Source organism: Brachyistius frenatus, unplaced genomic scaffold (assembly GCF_029030835.1).
Source record: "Brachyistius frenatus isolate BFR_SWC_R1_liver_20210118 unplaced genomic scaffold, ASM2903083v1 Contig_314, whole genome shotgun sequence".
Classification (NCBI taxonomy): Eukaryota; Metazoa; Chordata; class Actinopteri; family Embiotocidae; genus Brachyistius; species Brachyistius frenatus.
The window spans coordinates 158,279-176,175 of NW_027210913.1; the positions used below are offsets into that span (position 1 = coordinate 158,279).

The 17,897-nt window shown below is 43.0% G+C and overlaps 1 protein-coding gene across 6 annotated transcripts in view; it reads right to left on the reverse strand.

Moving 5' to 3' along the window:
• Window positions 1-17,496, reverse strand: part of LOC138635522 (disks large-associated protein 1-like) — a 129,040-nt gene extending 111,544 nt beyond the window's left edge. For 3 of the 6 annotated variants that reach the window (XM_069723034.1, XM_069723033.1, XM_069723031.1), the window contains exon 1: window positions 17,202-17,496. The gene's annotated coding sequence lies outside the window, so the exon portion shown is untranslated. The remainder of the gene's footprint in view (window positions 1-17,201) is intronic. The other 3 variants (XM_069723032.1, XM_069723035.1, XM_069723036.1) reach the window with 3 other exon arrangements.
• Window positions 17,497-17,897: the final 401 nt, after the last annotated feature.

Here is a 17,897-nt window from a genome sequence, read left to right on the forward strand (position 1 = left end):
TTTGCGAGTCTAAATTGGCTGTAGGTGGGAATGTGAGCTTCTCGAGCGGACGGCTAAAAATTCATGTGTGAACGCAATCAGGATGCTTTGAGATGAGATCTAGTGAGAGGTGGTGGTCTCCGATGTAGCTGCATTTTTTGATCAGCGTGATGCGTCCCGGGGCCCATTAAATGACCACCTACTCAACTGATGTGCTCTGAATATGCAGCAGAAATAGCTACATAATGCCACATTCCCGTGTATATAACTAACCCGGGGCTTTCATGTGTTACCGTCATGTTACAGGTTCGTTGGTTTGGGTTTTTGATTTTATTTCTTTACACCTGAAGATCTCTGCCTGCACTTCTTTTATTTTTGTTGTTGCCAGAAAAAGAATCCTGCGTGATTTTGCAGAGTCAAGCTGAACTGTACAGAAAGTAGGAAAGATTTACCTGCAAACTGAACTCGTGGCTTTAAAGCAGCTGTTTCATGATTCAAAACAAGCTGCTGTGTGACTCTTGTTCCACCAACAACTCCTCTGGGTTTGGCTTTCTATTTTAGTTCACCTTGTTTGTATTTCTGACACACCTCAGACCCACAGCTGTAGAAAAACCTCACCGGCTGACATGATCAGTCGAGCCTGACGGTTCAGGTTGTGAGTTACAAACTTGAGAGTTCAGACGTTTAAATGAGGCTCCAGTGAGCAAAAAGTCTCATTGTGCTAAACACCTGCTGATTCTACTCCCTCCTGTGTTTCTGTTTGTCTTCACGTGGTTATTTACTTGTATATTTATTTGATTTTAATTGGCATATCGAGAGATTCGATCACAAGTGGTCACCTGTGACTCATGATAACATCAAGTGTGTTTATTACAGCCGTTCACTTATGATCAAATCACCCGGTACACATGACAGTCTCTGAGGATATTGTTGTCAAATTGAATTCAGCACTTTATAACAAAGATTCAGCTATTCATTCCTTTTTTCCCCCCAACTACAAAATCAGCAGTCAGAAAATCAACACAGCGCTCCAGTTTGTCTTAAGATTGCCCCTCAAACTACTTTCAGTATCGCATGGCAGAGGTGTCGCCCAAACACAAAATACAAAACGTTCTGCTGGTGCCTGGGTCTGTCAAATCAAGAACTGATACGATGCGTAGAGATCTCATTGTTTACCACAGGTTGGAAATGTACTTGTGGATGGTGGAACAACCTGCATGATGTGTATTCGCCTAAACGCCTCACGTGCAGAATATCGGTAGACACTACAATTTACTGATGTTCCCTAAATGCCTCACAGGCTATTAGTAGATGCTAGTGGCTGTGCACGGAGAAGCAGCGTGACACGACTGACTGCCCAAAGTGAACTGACCAAAGGTGCATCTTAGAGTTTAGGAATATCCAAGATTTTTCACCAAGACATTTTTAGTCGTACCTTTTTTTGTCAGTTCTCATACACATTTGGGATTTCCCAAAACATTAAGTCGCTCCTTTTGATTGAAATCGTGTCCTGCTGCGTCCTCCACAAAAGTTCTGAGACACTTTACAGCTCCTTTGAATAAATTGAAGCTCATTTGTGTCATTAAAATCATCAACAACTGAATCGTTTATTTTTATCCTAAAATGTGTCACAGTCTACAAATATAACTACATTCAGATTATACTCATCTCTCTGATAGCTGCCCTGATAGCACTGCTCCCTGAATCTTGCTCACTCACTTACTCCTCTATAAAAGTTAGACTTGTTCTGTACACAGCAGTTAAATAGTGGTGCCTAAAATTGTCAAGAGGTTTTAGCTTTTCAACAAAACTGTTAACAAAACTTTCTGACCTCACCAACACAAGTTAGTCACCGTCTGACTCTCCCACAGTGACGTTGAAGTTGTTTCTAAATGTCGTTCCAACAATGGCTGCAGTGGTAGTTTCACCACACAAACAGGTGATATGGTGGTCGATGCTGATTGGTTGATGCCTGCTCAAAAAGTTTAAAAATCAATCCGAGGTCAACACCCATTAAGATGCAATAATGGAAACAATCCCCACTGAAACGTGGTTGGATCCATATATTCAGCTCCTGAGTTTAGGTCTGGTACCAGGCTACAACTGCATGTCCCACCTCCCCACATCCAGAACTCCTCTTTTCCTCTTGCCTAGGGTTAGGGTTAGGGTTAGGGTTAGGCAGTTCCATCCTCAGCCCCTCTTTCCCTATATAGCCAGCCTCTCTTCTCCGTACCTCTTCATCTTTGTCTCCAAACCATTAAACCTGAGCTGTACTCTCAATACACTCATTCCTAATCCTGTCCATTCTCGTGGCTCTGCCAACTCCAGCTCTGCCTCCTGCCTTTATATCTACTCTACAATTTTATTTTATTGTGAAGGCCAGAGAAAACCTGCAGAAGAGGTTGCTCGTGCTAATAAAGCACATCTTTTTTTACTCTTCAAAGAAGTGTATTCAGAAAATGTAAAGGGGATCTCAGCAAACTAATTCTCATTCAGAAGTGGCTGCATGTTTGTTTGTGCAGCTACTTTTGGCTTTATCATCCTCAAAGCCAAAAGCTAACCAGGCCTATATTGGCCTTAAGCAGCACATGTACGATTAATATGATACCCTACTTTTAAATCATTATTAAGAAAGATAATCAGATTACCACAAAAAATTTTAAAAATCCTCCCTCACCTCCGGACGGAAGCTGAATGAGTCACAGACATGCAGCTCTCACTGAGGTGCAATTACAAAGAACAGGCACATGGAAGACATAAAAGAAACATACAGTAAAGCAAACTGTTGCAAATAGAAAGCACAGTGTCTGGAGGGTACCTGGCCTTTGAACTATACAGTATGAAGACTGGCGATATGTGGGATATGATGCAGAGACACATTACTTCCCAAGAAACATTGATTTTTATTTTTTTTCATGGGTCCTGCTGCTTCCAGCACATAAGTTCTGTTTCCAGGGTGATTTCACAGCTCTTCACAGGGAGGTCTAAAAAAAATATATCAAAAAAACCTCCCTGTACCAGTGCAAATCTAATCACCGTCTCCATCCTTCTACTTCACTGGTGTTTAAGCCAGACCAGGCAGAAGAACATCCTGATCCAGTCGTTGATGTGTTCTCTACCTAGAATGCCGAACACACACAAAAAATATTTGACAAAAAAGTACATATCAAACTCACTGAAACTGTTTTTAGTGAATGCAGCAAAAAACAAAAAAGAGCGCAGCAATGTTTGATAGTTCACAGCAACAGTAGAGCTCTGAAAGAGTTAATGTCCACTTCATTAGAGAGTGGACACTGTACAGCACACGACTGCACACAACATATTTCCCCACAGGAAAATACAGGAGTCTCAACGGTTAAAGCATGAGAGAGGAAACGGAGTCAAGAGTAGAGCGGTGACTCTTGATTCAGAATAGAAATCACTGCTCAAAATTAGCGTGTCATAATATACTCGTACTGACAGTAACTGTTCAAATGAAATATTTATACCGAGTTAATTATGCACGTACAATAATATTGTGGATAGTCCAGCATCAGAATCTTTCTGGTCAATTTCACACAATTTAACAGCGCACTGTTAACAGTCATGAAACATGAATTTCAACACAAGCAGCACATGTATGAAAATCCTCAAACATTCTGCTTTCATGTGACATCAGTTTGACAGCTGATGTCACAAACTGGTGGACAGTTATGCAAAACGCCTACAAGAAGATATTTCTGCTAGAGGGGACAACACTTGCTGCTGAGGCCAATGATGAACTTAATTTCCCCACAAAAGAATATTCATCCATTATTGTTGTTGTTGAATAAATGACTGAAAAATGCTGATACGAACGTTTTTAAAGAACACAAATCGAAAAACAAGCCATCTCATGTCCTTACTTTGTCAAATCACTGTATGGCAGTCAAATACAATTGTTGTGTAAAATCAGAAATAGCCCCCCCACACACACACACACACAGAGACTCACACACACAGACACACACACACACACACACACACACACCCAGCTCAGGCTCTGTGATGCAACCATCCCTCCTGTATCCCACTGCTCTCGTTATCCAGCCACATGGCAGTCATGCACCCTAATCGTGTCTGAAGTTACATGATGTGTCAACACTGTAGACAAACACAAACTGCTGCAGCAACATATTCAGCAGCTAACATACCTGCTCGTGTGGAAAAGTTGCATTCTGCTTCCTAATAAGCAAGTCTTCTCCACTTCCACACCACAAACAGATGCTAAAAGCTCTCAATGCAACAGTCAGTGTTTGTGTAGTTCAGTATAGTTCCTGTGAAACTGAGGTTCACATTTTTTTCCCCTGTATTCATCCAGAGTTTACTGTCAATCCAGCATGTCCACTGAGAAATGTTAGTATGCTGTGTGCTGAGAGGGCGAAATCTTTCACCTCTGTCAGCTCTCTGACTGCAGCTCAGGAGATTAACATTTCCTCTGTGTCCTGTCAAAGACGGTTGAACCAGCAATCTCAACATACATAGGTGCTCTCATGTGACCGATTTCACAGCACATTTAAATTACATTTCATCTCCTGCTTCTCTTTATGCGTGTTTGGTTCATTTTTGTTGTGTCTTTCGGCGCTACGGGCATCCACACTAAAACAACTGCATTTCAAAATGTTGCGTAACACTACCTGTTTTCCATTTTACAAAAGATCTTACAGCAAACTGAAATGCCATGTCAGCTGAAAAAGAAGCTTAATGTTTTCTTGTCTCTCTTTGAGCTTTCCTCTGTCTTCTCTGTCTGCTTCTGGCTCGGTCCTCCCTCAGGGACAAACACTCTCCTCACACAGATGCAGTGGAGCTGCAGTGGATGCTGCAAAAAGCATGATACAGTGGATCTGCTAATCCCATCCCATGCATTTATGAATACCATTTCTTTGCAGAAACACACTCATTTCCTTGATTTGTTAAGCTGCACACACACAACATACTATCATCCATCAAAGTGGCTCCATCTGGCTGGGCAATCCCTGCCCCACTTACTGTAGTAGGCAATACTCCAATATTATTGTTTGAAGCAGGATTGGCTCATAGTTTAGCCTGCTTACAAACAAACACACACACACACACACACACACACACACACACACACACACACACACACACACACACACACACACACACACACACACACACATCAAAACTGTCACTAGAAATGAGCCTTTCAGAAAATGCACAATGATATTGTACAAATACAGTTCAGGTGCTTATACAACACGACAAAAAAACAACCCATTTATATGTTCAAGGACTTATAGATATAATTTTATTATACATTGTTACACTATTCAGTGTTTTCCCTGAGCAGACAGCGTTGGCAGGGTGGGATGGGTCGTCGCTACTCGTTGGGGGGTGCAGGGTGCAGGTTACGGTTGGACTGCTAGCACGAGCTACAGCAGCAGAGTTGCTAACATTAGCATCCTTACGACTTTCAGTAGATAAACATAGTGCATTTTTAAAAATGCTGATATTGGTCTGGTTTTTCAGCAGCTTGATGTCGAGGTTTGTCCATTGATAGCGTGTAGTTCATCAACCTGAGTCACGTTCACCTGTGTCTACCTTCTGTTCTGCTACGCTGCAGGTGTGTGAGGCTCCGCCCTTTATGAAATACATACACACAGCAGAGCAGAGAAACACAAATGAAAGCTACTTTCATGACAGAAAAATGCATGAGTGACTCTTACTGAGCTCAAATGAAACGGGTGCACAGGAACTAAGTAAATAAATAGTGGTTCCTGGACGTAACTACAGTTCTATGAGTACGTTCGTATTTAGTTTTTTTCAAGACAATAGTAGGGGAAACACTGCTCTTCTACTTGTTATTTTGGTGCTGCCCTAACAGTATACACATATTGATTGGATAATGGGGTCAATCTAATGTTATTCCACTGGAAAACAGCCTCTGACTGGTCGACAGACTCAACCCAAGGCATCATGGGATTGCTACGGAGCTGCTACCAACAAAAACAGTTTTCAAGGTGGAAAAAGTTCTAAATAATCACAGAGACCACAGAAGAAGCAAGTTGCTTGTGAGATGGCTGCTGACGCATGCCGCAGCTTGTCTGGTGGAAAATCCCACGTTGACTTGATCAGTTTCAGCAGCCGGAACACAACGAACACAGAGCCGGTGGAAATCAGCCTTTACTCTACTCTAGTATATTTAGTATTCCTCATTTTCAACACCTTGTGACAATGATATGAATAAATAGATCACAATTCACCATTTTCTTTGATATGGATTATTTTCCAATTGGACTGAGACTGAATGAGACTAAAAAAAAATGGATGTAATGTGGGCTGTAACAAAATGTTAGGAGGAGCTGTAGTTTAGTTTGTTGTTTCCAGCTGCTTTCAGAGGTAATTAATGTATGAATTATTGAGTTGTGGCCACAGACGTGTTTTCTGAAGTCACAGTTACCTTTGGTCACCAGATTCTATCCCAGTAAATGTCAGTACCAAATTAAAGAAATTCCCTCAAAGCGTCATTAAATGTGTTGCTGGCATCAAATTCAAAATGAGTATATTGACTCCATTCTCCTATCAATAGATCTGTTATTAGCATATTTATTTCATAAACAATACAAAACCTCAGTTTTAACATTCAATAAGTTGTCTTTGGTCTATTTTTAATTAAATATCGATTGAGATCAGAGGTCTTCAACGTTTTTCAGGCCAAGGACCCCCAAACTGATAGAGATGGAGCAGGGACCCCCTACTATGTACACTGCTCAAAAAAATAAAGGGAACACTGAAACAACACATCCTAGATCTCAATGAATGAAATATTCCAGTTGAAAATCTTGATTCATTACATAGTGGAATGTGTTGAGAACAAAATAACAGAAGAATGATCAATGTCCCGGATGTGCTGGATTAGATTCGGGTCTGGGGGACGGGTGGGCCGGTCCGTAGCATCGACGCCTTCATCGTGCAGGAACCGCTGACACACTCCAGCCACATGAGGCCGAGCATTGTCCCGCATCAGAAGAACCCAGGACCCGCTGCACCAGCAGATGGTCTTCAATGGGTCTGAGGATCTCATCCCGGGACCTAATGGCAGTCAGGGTACCTCTGGCTAGCACACGGAGGGCTGCGCTGCCCTCCGAAGAAACGCCTCCCCAGACCGTCGCTGACCCGCCGCCGAACCGGTCCCGCTGGAGGATGTTGCAGGCAGCAGAACGTTCTCCACGGTGTCTCCAGACTCCGTCACGTCTGTCACATGTGCTCAGTGGGAACCTGCTCTCATCCGTGAAGACCGCAGGGCGCCGACGGAGAAGCTGCCGATCTCGGTGTTCTCCGGTAAAGTCCGGTCTCCCCGCACGGTGTTGGGCTGTGAGCACAGACCCCAGTTGTGGACGTCGGGCCCTCGTACCGCCCTCATGGAGTCTGTTTCTGACAGTTTGAGCAGAAACATGCACATTAGTGGCCTGCTGGAGGTCATTTTGTAGGACTCTGGCAGCGCTCCTCCTGTTCCTCCTTGCACAAAGGAGCAGATAGCGGTCCCGCTGCCAGGTTGTTGTCCTCCTACGTCCCCCTCCACGTCTCCTGGTGGACCGGCCCGTCTCCCGGTATGTCCTCCGTCCTCTTGACACTGTGCTGACAGACACAGCAAACCTTCTTGCCACAGCTTGCATTGATGTGCCCTCCTGGATGAGCTGCACTACCTGAACAACTTCTGTGGGTTGGAGACACCTCATGCTCCCTCTAGTGGTGAGGACACTGGCAAAATGCAAAGGGACCAACGATCATCCAGAACGGACGAGGACAGAGAAACGGTCTGTAGTCACCACCTGCAGAACCGTTCCTTTATAGGGTTGTCTTGATAATTGCCTCATTTCCACCTGTTTGTTCCATTTGTACAACAGCAGGTGAAACTGATCCTCAATCAGTGTTGATCCGAACTGGACAGCTTGATTTCACACAAGTGGGATTGACTGGAGTTACATTGAGGTGTTTAAGTGTTCCCTTTATTCAGGATTGGAGGGACAGGTCCAGGCTGGTCTCCTGCTGTGAGTGAACCGGTGTCCAGCTTGAGAGCTCCTGTGTGTCGCTGAATGTGCATTTTTGACTTAAAGATAACATCTTCTGCCTCCATTTATCCATTTGCTACAATATGTTGGATTCATGTTGATGTGTATTTAAAGACATTTAAATTTGTGGGGAAAAAAATTGAAAAATAAAAAATGAAAAATTGTCTAATCAACCAAAAATGTCACGGACCCCCTGCAGTACCTCGGCAGACTCACTAGGGGTCGCGGACCCCCTGTTGAAGACCTCTGATTTAGATGATTGGCTAATAATTTAGAGGAGGTAAAAAGTGTTTAACTTGTAATATCTTACTCGACAGAGATGTTCTAATTGATGTTTTTCTTGTCAACTCCAGGGGGCAGACCTATACGAGTTTTAATATTCAGCTGAGAACAGCATAGCAGAAAATCCTCAGAGAGGGCAGGCAGGTCCATCTTCAGTATGTCAAGAATATAAAATGCAAGAATGCTTGTGCTGTACTACACTGCTAAAAGTTATGTATAATTTATCAGTGAACACCAAAATACTCCCATCTAAGTTAAGACATGGGTGGCACAGGAAGACAAGGGAGGTGGCTGCAGAGGAACTCAAGGGCAGCAGCCAGCAGGTTTCTTTAGTCCAGCAATACCAGAAATACAGCCTCAGTTTACCGGTGATGGACTGGGATTTAGACTTAACTCAAGAGGAAAAGCCTATATTGTATTTCGCCATCCCTAGGACAATCGTCTCTGCATGGTTTGTTGGCAGGAGGTAGATAATTGAATAGACTGCAACAGCAGGGCCAGCCTGATCAGCATGTCTGTACCTGACTGAGCGATCAAAGATTCACGATCGATCGTTTAAATGCCACTTGACTGACTCAATTTACACAATTTAAATAATCTGCTGGAAGAACATTTAAAAATTACATATTTGTGTGAACTTTTTACAGTGTTTGTGAGTGACATACAAACTTGTTATCTTTTTATCTTCCTAATTTTCCTTGACAGATGTCAAAAACAATTTCACTTTATCTCCGAATAATGCAAAAAGTTTTCTTTCACATTGTTGTAAAAAAAATTTTTTTTCAAAATGGCCAGTCGTCAATGGTCAGATGCTCAGAAAAGAAAAGAAGAGAAAAGTGAAAAGCCAACAGAGGAGCAAGAGACTTTATGAACAGGTATTTTAGAAATGATATTAATGTTGAACATGCAGCTGCAACAATTCAAGCCACACCTCCAGTGGGGATGGACTTCACGTGTCATGGGAGACTGAATTTGAAACTTTTATATTTTTAATTTCTTAACTTGAATAATTGCATTAAAAATGTAATTTGAATCCAATAATTTGAATTTGTACTAGTTAACCTGAATTGCATCAAGACTGAATCTGAAGAGCATAATTTGAAATTAAATTTAAGAGTTTCAAACTAAATGTAATATTATGAAATTGAATTAATTTGCTCTATACTCAGATCTGATGGCCACAGAAATTTTTAATTAATGGATTAAATTTTAGTTTTTCGTGTCTTTGGGGAAAAACAATCAAATGCTGATTCACAGATCTCCTTTTCATAGCTTTATTTATATATATAAAATATTTATAAAAAAAGATATACATATATGTGTAGATATATACATATACATATATATGTGTATTTATATATATATATATATATATATATGTATATATATATATATATATATATATATATACGCTGTATGTATAGAAAAATTAATTAATACATTTCAATTATTTCACCAACTTTTTCAGAATTCATGGCAACCCTGCATGAGGTTAGACCAATCTGAGAGGATGAAGGAACTTGCAAGCCTCAAAAGCAAAAAAAAATTCAACAAAATAATTACTGAGTTAAATGAACAAGAACATCACACATTGAGTAAAAATAAGTGGATGAGTAACCGGCCGTTTGGACAGAACTTGTGACGTCATATTTTAAGTGTCAAGCCATTCATTGTGTTCAGACAAGATGAGCTGTCGAGGCAGTAAATCAAAACTCAAGAGCAGTGAAGAGTACCAACAGGACTTTGCGGACATTGTGAGTGACTCATCGAGTTTCTAATGTATTGAGGTAGTTTGAAGGTCAGAGACGAGCTGTTCCCTGACAAAAAGTGCACTCGGGAAAGCAACAAAAAGCAGCAAAAGATCTTAGCCCCATAACAGATTCATCAGTACAGCTATTTCCTCTAAACATTGTCCTTCATGCAGCTGTCTTAAAAGCAGTCACCATGAGTGATGGTGGAAACATCTCTACCTGCCTGATAAATCCTTCTTTCATGATGTCTTCAGCTGCCCCTCAGGTCAACATGTAAAAACCACGACAGGACCGGCGTGTTCATTCCATCACTGATAAATACCACTTCTGTGAAGAGATGCGTTTCAAACTGGAGAAACTAAAACTACACAGCAACTACTTCTACTCTACTGCCATTACAACTACTACGAGTTATAAAACTCTGTGGCAGAGTGATTGTGTACTGGGCTCAGTGTGCATCCAAAGCATGGGTGACCCACAACTCAATACTGCCTTTTGTGTGAATCCAGAAAGAGCAACGGAGCTCCCGCTGATCTGCTCTGACTTCTATAAAGACGCGCATTACATTCTTTACTTCACTAGCAGGAACCAGAACAATGAGGAGGGATGATTTTGGCTGTTGAAGTTAGTCTGATTCAGTTAGTCTGGGACGTCTGGAAAATTGGTGGCTGGGTTGAAGGAGACTCAAGGTGTGGGTTGCATTTGAGGTGACGGTTTTCCTGAGCGGACCTTGGATCCCCAGAAAGTCCGGATCAGATGAAGCCGAGAGGAGTTTGAGCTTGACGGAGGTTGTTGAAATGATTGTGAATGTTTAAGAACGATATGGATGACCAGCCACCGAGTACTTGAACTGTTTAATCTAAAATGTTCAGTTTGGCTGCTGTGGACGCTGTGCAAGTGTGAAGGGAATGTATAGAACAGTGTTCTGGAGATATACTGACAGACTAGACGATACAGACTACAATGAAGAGATGGATTATAGACAGATTCAACTTTTGTGAATTAAGCGCAACATCGGAAACAAATAAGGCCAGCAAGAAGATGAAATCTAAGGTTGGGTAGCTTGAGAAACATGAGCAGCCCGAGGATAGTGAACAGGGGCAGATATTGAGATGATCAGATGTGAACGCCATACATTTTGCAGAGGTTCTTGTTTTTGCAAGCTTTTGAGAAGCATTGACGTGTGTTTGCCGGTGACAAGGTTAAAGAAAAAGCTAATTCCCAACAAGTAAGTCCGGTTGAGGAGCGGATATCTAGAGTGGAATGAGTACACGTGACTTCTCGAGAGGGATAGTTGGTAAGGAAGGTATGCCTTGAAACATCTGCAGGGCAACGCTGTTAAGGATGTCTTCTTGAGAATCATTTCAAAGGTTTGACTACTGCAGAGCTAGTTGAATATGGTGGCTGAGAATGTTGGGACTAATATTGGATAGATGTCCAATTATTGGGCAAAGAGTCTGAATTTCTGGAAAGAGAACTAAGACAATCAGCAATGCAGTTGTAGCGCCAAGGGACATGACCTGCACAGAGGAGGAACGAGTGTTGGGCAGATTAATGAGAGTCTGCCGGGACCTTCTTAATTACTGGAGAACAAAGTCAAACTTTGTTTATCTACTGTAATAGTATCTGCATGAATGAGTATTGACTTCCGAGACCATCCACACCCACAAAGATGTCAGCTATAATGATGGGGTACAGCTTGTAGAGCACACACAAGGGGGAATCGGACTGGAGGTGAAAAGTCTGGATGAACGAGCAGGGCTTTGTAAGCAATGTAAGATGGTAATAGTGTCGTAATGTCAGGTGACAGGATAAGAGAGAATGTGTGGTGGATGGTTGTTTGTGGATTGTTAAAGGGGCCTATCATTAAATCCCTCTTTGACCTCCTTAGCTCGTAGCTTCAGGTGTCAACAGTGCCAGGTTTGGAGAGAGTGGGCAGAAGATTGTGACAAATATGGAAATTGTCAAGAATCATTTCTATGCCTGGGTGGAAACCATGTGAAACCATTGGAGAAAGTTGTCAAACTCTGTCAGGGTGTTTTTGTGGAGCTGTGACATACGACTGGCCACTCAGTCCGCTGATGTGTTTAAATTGTGTTAAGGATCCACGGTGAGTTGAGGCGTAATCTGCCCACCATGCTTAGTTTAGTCCTATTCTTAGTTTTCTGTGACCGACATCGGCCTTGTTGCTCTAACTATACACTATGACACCATACATGAAAAAGTCAAAGCCTATCTAAGGTCACATCACCAAGTTCATGATGTGTGTAAAATAGAGTATTATAGGTAGTTTATACAACGCTTCATTGGCTAACTGTGTGTGTCTGGGTCTGTCTCTCTAAAACCTTCCAAGAACCACAGAGTTACACTGGGAAAGAGTCACAAGGCTTTTTGTCTTAGTTAAATGCACAAACTTCCAATGAACCGCACAATCATATTGCTCACATCGAGTATCCTACTGTTACCAAGCCCCCTCATGTCATGTGTTGTATTTGCCACATGTATTGTATTTCAAACCAATAGTTTACAAACCCAAAACACAAGAAAGGAGACGCAAAACTGGTACATCAGACAGCCCAAGTCTCACAGTATAGGCTGCAACTGTTTATGAGAAATGTATCTTCCCGAGGGCACTAAAATGTCATATTGGTTTCTGGGATTGCCCTGCGGGGTCCAGTGTTCCCACCTAACCTGGTAAACTGAGAGCTTCACCTTCTAGCTCAGCTCCAACTTCACCAAAAACGGTCTGGTACAACATCTGCTTCACTGCTGACTGCTCCGCCCGTCAATCTCCCACTCCATCCTACCCCACTCGGGAGCAAGACCCCGAGAGACTTAAATTCATTCACTTGGTGCAGGCGCTGTGTTCCACCCCAGATGGACCAATGCTCTGTTTCCCTGCAGAGAACTATGACCTGAGGGTTGGAGATGTGGACTCTAATTGCTGCTTCACAGTCGGCTGTGCATGTGGACTGCATGTGACTGCATCCCAAACCAACAGAAAAAAAATCATCTGCAAATAGAGAAGAAATCCTGAGACCCCCAAACGAGCTCTTCACCCCCCACCATCTGGGATTGGTGACAAAGGACCACCAAAACTGTTCCATCATAAATGTCTGACTTTTTAAAACCACATTAGGTTGATCTAACTCAGACTTTCAGCTCCTAAAAGGCAATGTCAAAGGTTATGCACAATCTGTATACTTCCTCATGCTCAGCAGGATTTATGTATTGAATATTATTATCATTTTGAAGGCACGTCTTATTGATAAGCAATAAAGGACATCTAGTGTTATTATAGTAAATCTACACAGCGTCGTCTGTTTTTAGGGACACATAGCTAAACAAAGTTATTCTAATGCATCTGTCCTGCGATAGAGCCAAACACAAATGTATTGCACTGTACAGAAAGGTGTTTTAAGTCAACCATCATATTAATGAGAGAGAGTTGAATAAAATATCAGAATCACGCAAAGGCAATACAGGTCAATGACCACACAGACTGCATCCTACAGTTTCCTCCAACAATTTCTTTGAAGGCAGGATTTCTTGCAGGACTGTTAGACTGCAATTAGTTTCAACTAGATGTACCTAATAAACTGGAAAATAAATGTACATCAACATCTCTTGTGGGGTTTCCACAGCATTTGAGCGTAAAGACAATGTCCTCGTCAGTCCATTCAACTGTGCATTTGTTACCGTCACTGATTCTTCCCAGAAAACAGAAAAGGATCTCAGCACAAGTCCTAGTCACAGGAAGTGTGTGTGTGTGTGTGTGTGTGTGTGTGTGTGTGTGTGTGTGTGTGTGTGTGTGTGTGTGTGTGTGTGTGTGTGTGTGTGTGTGTGTGTGCGCGCGCGCGCTCAGAAACAGCTATGTATTACACACTTTTACTGCCTCCAGGATATTTTGTGGAATGAGTTGCATCATCACTGTGACCGCAGTGATGAGTACAAGACACATGCCAAATAAGAGGAGAGGAGACGACTTTGAAACGGTGACCACGAAGCTGGTGGAACCAATGTGTTGGACGGCTGCGATGTGAAAAACAGGAATGTTTTAACTGTGACACCAACAGGTTTCCTTGACATATAATAAAGGTGCTGACACAGTAAAGAGCAGAGGAAGTATGTAAGCCTCACACCCATGCCAAATAAGGGAATTGGATTCAATTGAATTGAAAGGGAGAAACATGGAGGTCAACATAGTGCTCTATTCTATTGAAGTGTTTTAGTTGTGGCAGCATTCGGCAATACGAGCAGCATACCACCGTTTACATCAGCGAAGGGATCGGCATGCCGGTGGCATCGACAACATGAGTAAATACGATGTCAACTGACCTCCATGTAGCTCAACACAGTCCTCTCCTGTCCAATGTTTACAGACGGAGCGAGATGTTTCCAGGCTGTGGATCCAAGTCAAACCCACCAATAGAAACTCTTCTCATTCGTTAGTGTAGTGCAACCAAAACTGGCTCTGTGATACATAAACAAGCTCAAGTCTGTAAACAAAACCAACAAAACTGAGGGAGAATTCGGTCGCAATTCAAATAATCTTACTCTGAGGTCACATATTTTTACTTCTAAATTGGATTTTTGATTGCCGTGCGAGAAGTCTCCTCTCAAAACTGTTTTTTTTCTGCGTACGTAAAAAACCTTCCTAAATTTCTGCACACATCATTGTTCACAGTGAAGCACAACTGGAGGAGCAGGATGAAAAACACATTTTTAAATGGAAGAACGAGCACTGTACGTAGCCGTGGGTCATGCTCCCATTAACTCAGCACTTACTCTTCTTCCCGTGTGAGATATCTCCACCCTCAGCCCAGAGCCAACAAAACCCAAAATTAAAGCTCAGTTAGTCGAGCTTCATACTGTAAGCAGCCATTTAACGATACAAAAATAGTTGAATTACAATTTAAAAAACACTTTGCAGAAGTGAAAACCTCAATCACTGCGGATGAATGGTTTATTGTGAACCGACCTGTATTGCTTTCACACATGCATTGCAGCCCTGAACTTACCTACAGTATATGTTACCCGGACAAGCTACATGGAAGAACGCCAAATCATTCGGACCGGACGTTGAATGGACTTTATCCAACTAGCTCCTGATCACGACGTCCGTGTAACGTCCTGCTGAGCACGAGTGAGAGGAGTAGAGCGTTGTCCAGAGAATGGACAGCGAGGGACTCCCTCACTCAAACCAAACCAATCTCCTGTTGAGTGCTACGTGTGAGAAAGAGGAACTCAGGACAAGGTCCTGATCCTCCAGGCAGTCAGGACGTCACGAGAAAGAACCTTCACTGAATGTACAACTTCTCCGATTTTGTCAGGTCACCCAGCAGCTCCACAGAACTACAGAAGAACATGTAGCTCTCAGTTGAGGTTTGGAAATGTAACACACAAAGCTTTAAACTGTGAACCAGGAAGTTTGAATCCAGTCTCGTACTGACATCCACCACTAATTTCCTATCACCGTGACAAAACCTTACCTACCGAACTATAGCTTCGAGGGTAAATTCACCAAAAACACAACTACACGTGAAATAGAAATGCGTTGCATTGGGGAGGCTGCAGCTCAGGTGGTAGAGGGGGTTGCACCCTAATCAGAAGGTTGGTGGTTCAATCCCAGCTCCTCTTGTCCACATGCCTAAGTGTCCTTGAGCAAGACACTGAACCCTAAAATGGTGTACCATCGGTGTGTTGTAAGTCGCTTTGGATAAAAGCATCAGCTAAAATGAAATGTAATGGATACGAATACCTCATCTGGAATGCAAGAACATAAAAGCAAACTAGTCATTTCCATCTAATGCCTTGTCTAAGTCAACGCTGTTCAAAAAAACTCTAACTGTATGCTGGAAGTAGTTGAGCTCTCCAATCTAATAAAAATAAAATAATCCTCTCAGAGCTGACACTCACACTGCCCACGCTGTTATCATTAGCCTACCAGTTGGTTTTCCTGAATTGGAAACATGCTGGGATCTGCATGTCCTCTCATCCTCACCCAGAGGCGACAACTGACGCGTTCCTCTGAGCTCACTACTTCTCACTGAGGCGGAAGAAGATTCAGTGCGCACACATCCCGCTGTAAACCAGGCTACACTGCACTATACAGCACTTCTGACATGGCATCAGCCTTTTATGGGCTAGTAAATGTTGGGCTGGCTCGTTTTATAAACCAGCAGACCAACCCAAAGGTTTGACTTTTCTCCTCATCAGTTAACAGCTTCACTGACAGCAATAAAGCGATGGATTACATAAGAAGCGATGAAGTAATCGATCACAGGAAATATTTGACGTTGACTCAGTGTATGTCCTGCAGCCAGTTTAGTGTATTTAATTACAAATAGATTCAACAATAACCGACACATAGCAGTGGGAGATCACATTGAAATGATCAGGAATATATACATCAACAACATCGCTGCTGTACATTTTCCAGCTGTATCCAGCTGTGCCAGTCCCTTCAGCACTTTCAATCCGATGGCATCCAAGGTGTCGGTGCATGTGCTGGGGACTCCTGTGAAGGTATGTGACACGAAGCCACGCACACTGAGCACCACATCGATCATTTACAACCCCCTCATCGACCAGGACCCACGAAACGCTCCTAATATCCTCACGTACAACACAACTGCTCCTCCGCTGTAATGATGCCTTCTTGGCTCCTTGTCAACATTGTGTTCTCGTGGAGAAAATGTTTGCTCGGTGGGCGGCTGTCGCTGCGTCAACCCACAAACTTTAATTGAAATTGCGTGGGCTATTAACGGAACATTTAACGGATTATTTCAGGATTCACTCTGAAGATTTTTCACCATATTGCACGAAGCAATATGTTGAAAAAAGAATGAGCAAGGCCACCTGAAATGAGCAGGAGCTGGAGAGGCGGCAGCAGCGCGAGAATGGCACGTTCAGGTTGTGCTGCTGGAGCCTCCATTACCGGCGGAGAGGCGCGCGTCGGTTAATGACGGCTGTCACCGTTTCAGAGGACGTCTCATCACCGGGGCTCCGTCTTACCGGTGCGAGTCATCCGTCAACAGGCAGCGGTCGTATCGATACGCTGTTGAATCTTGAGCCGGTCGCGCGTTCAGACCTGAACGTGCCCACACACGCGCGCTTTAAAAGCCCAGCTTACCGTCAGCTGCTCACACCGTCAGCTGCTCACACCGTCAGCTGCTCACACCGTCAGCTGCTCACACCGTCAGCTGCTCACACCGTCAGCTGCACGCAGGCTCCACCGGACCGCTACATCCAACAGCACGTCCGCTCCTGAAGGCAAGGCGATGACTACAGAGGCACTAGTGGAGCGTGGATGTGTGTGCGTGTGTGTGTGTGTGTGTGTGCGTGTGCGTGTGTGTTTGTGTCTGCGTGAGCGTGAGCGTGGATGTGGGGGCACAAGTGGCGCAAGCCTGCGGTCCGTAAACGCGGCAAGTTAACCACAGACAGCGAGGATGGAACCGGAAGACGTTGACAAATAAAACGACACGTTTTTTTGTGCGAGATTTAGGCAAACGGAAATGTAGTCTTTTCAATGTTAATGGTGAAAAATACAACAAACAAAACAAAGAAGTGAATTATATGTGCTGAAATACGTGAGTTATTTCATACATCAAATTAAACCTGGGATTAAAAGAAGATTAACGCACACACTGATCGAAACTCTAGTTGTCTGTCTTTTGACTGAGCTGTATGAAAAATGTGAAGTCCTTCTATCAGACTTATTTTATGTAGAATAATATTGACACCAAGTACAGATTCAGTTGTTTGAAATAAATGCACTCAGCAGCATCTGTGAAGATCAACATGAGGTTCTTCAAACCGTTTCAGCGGT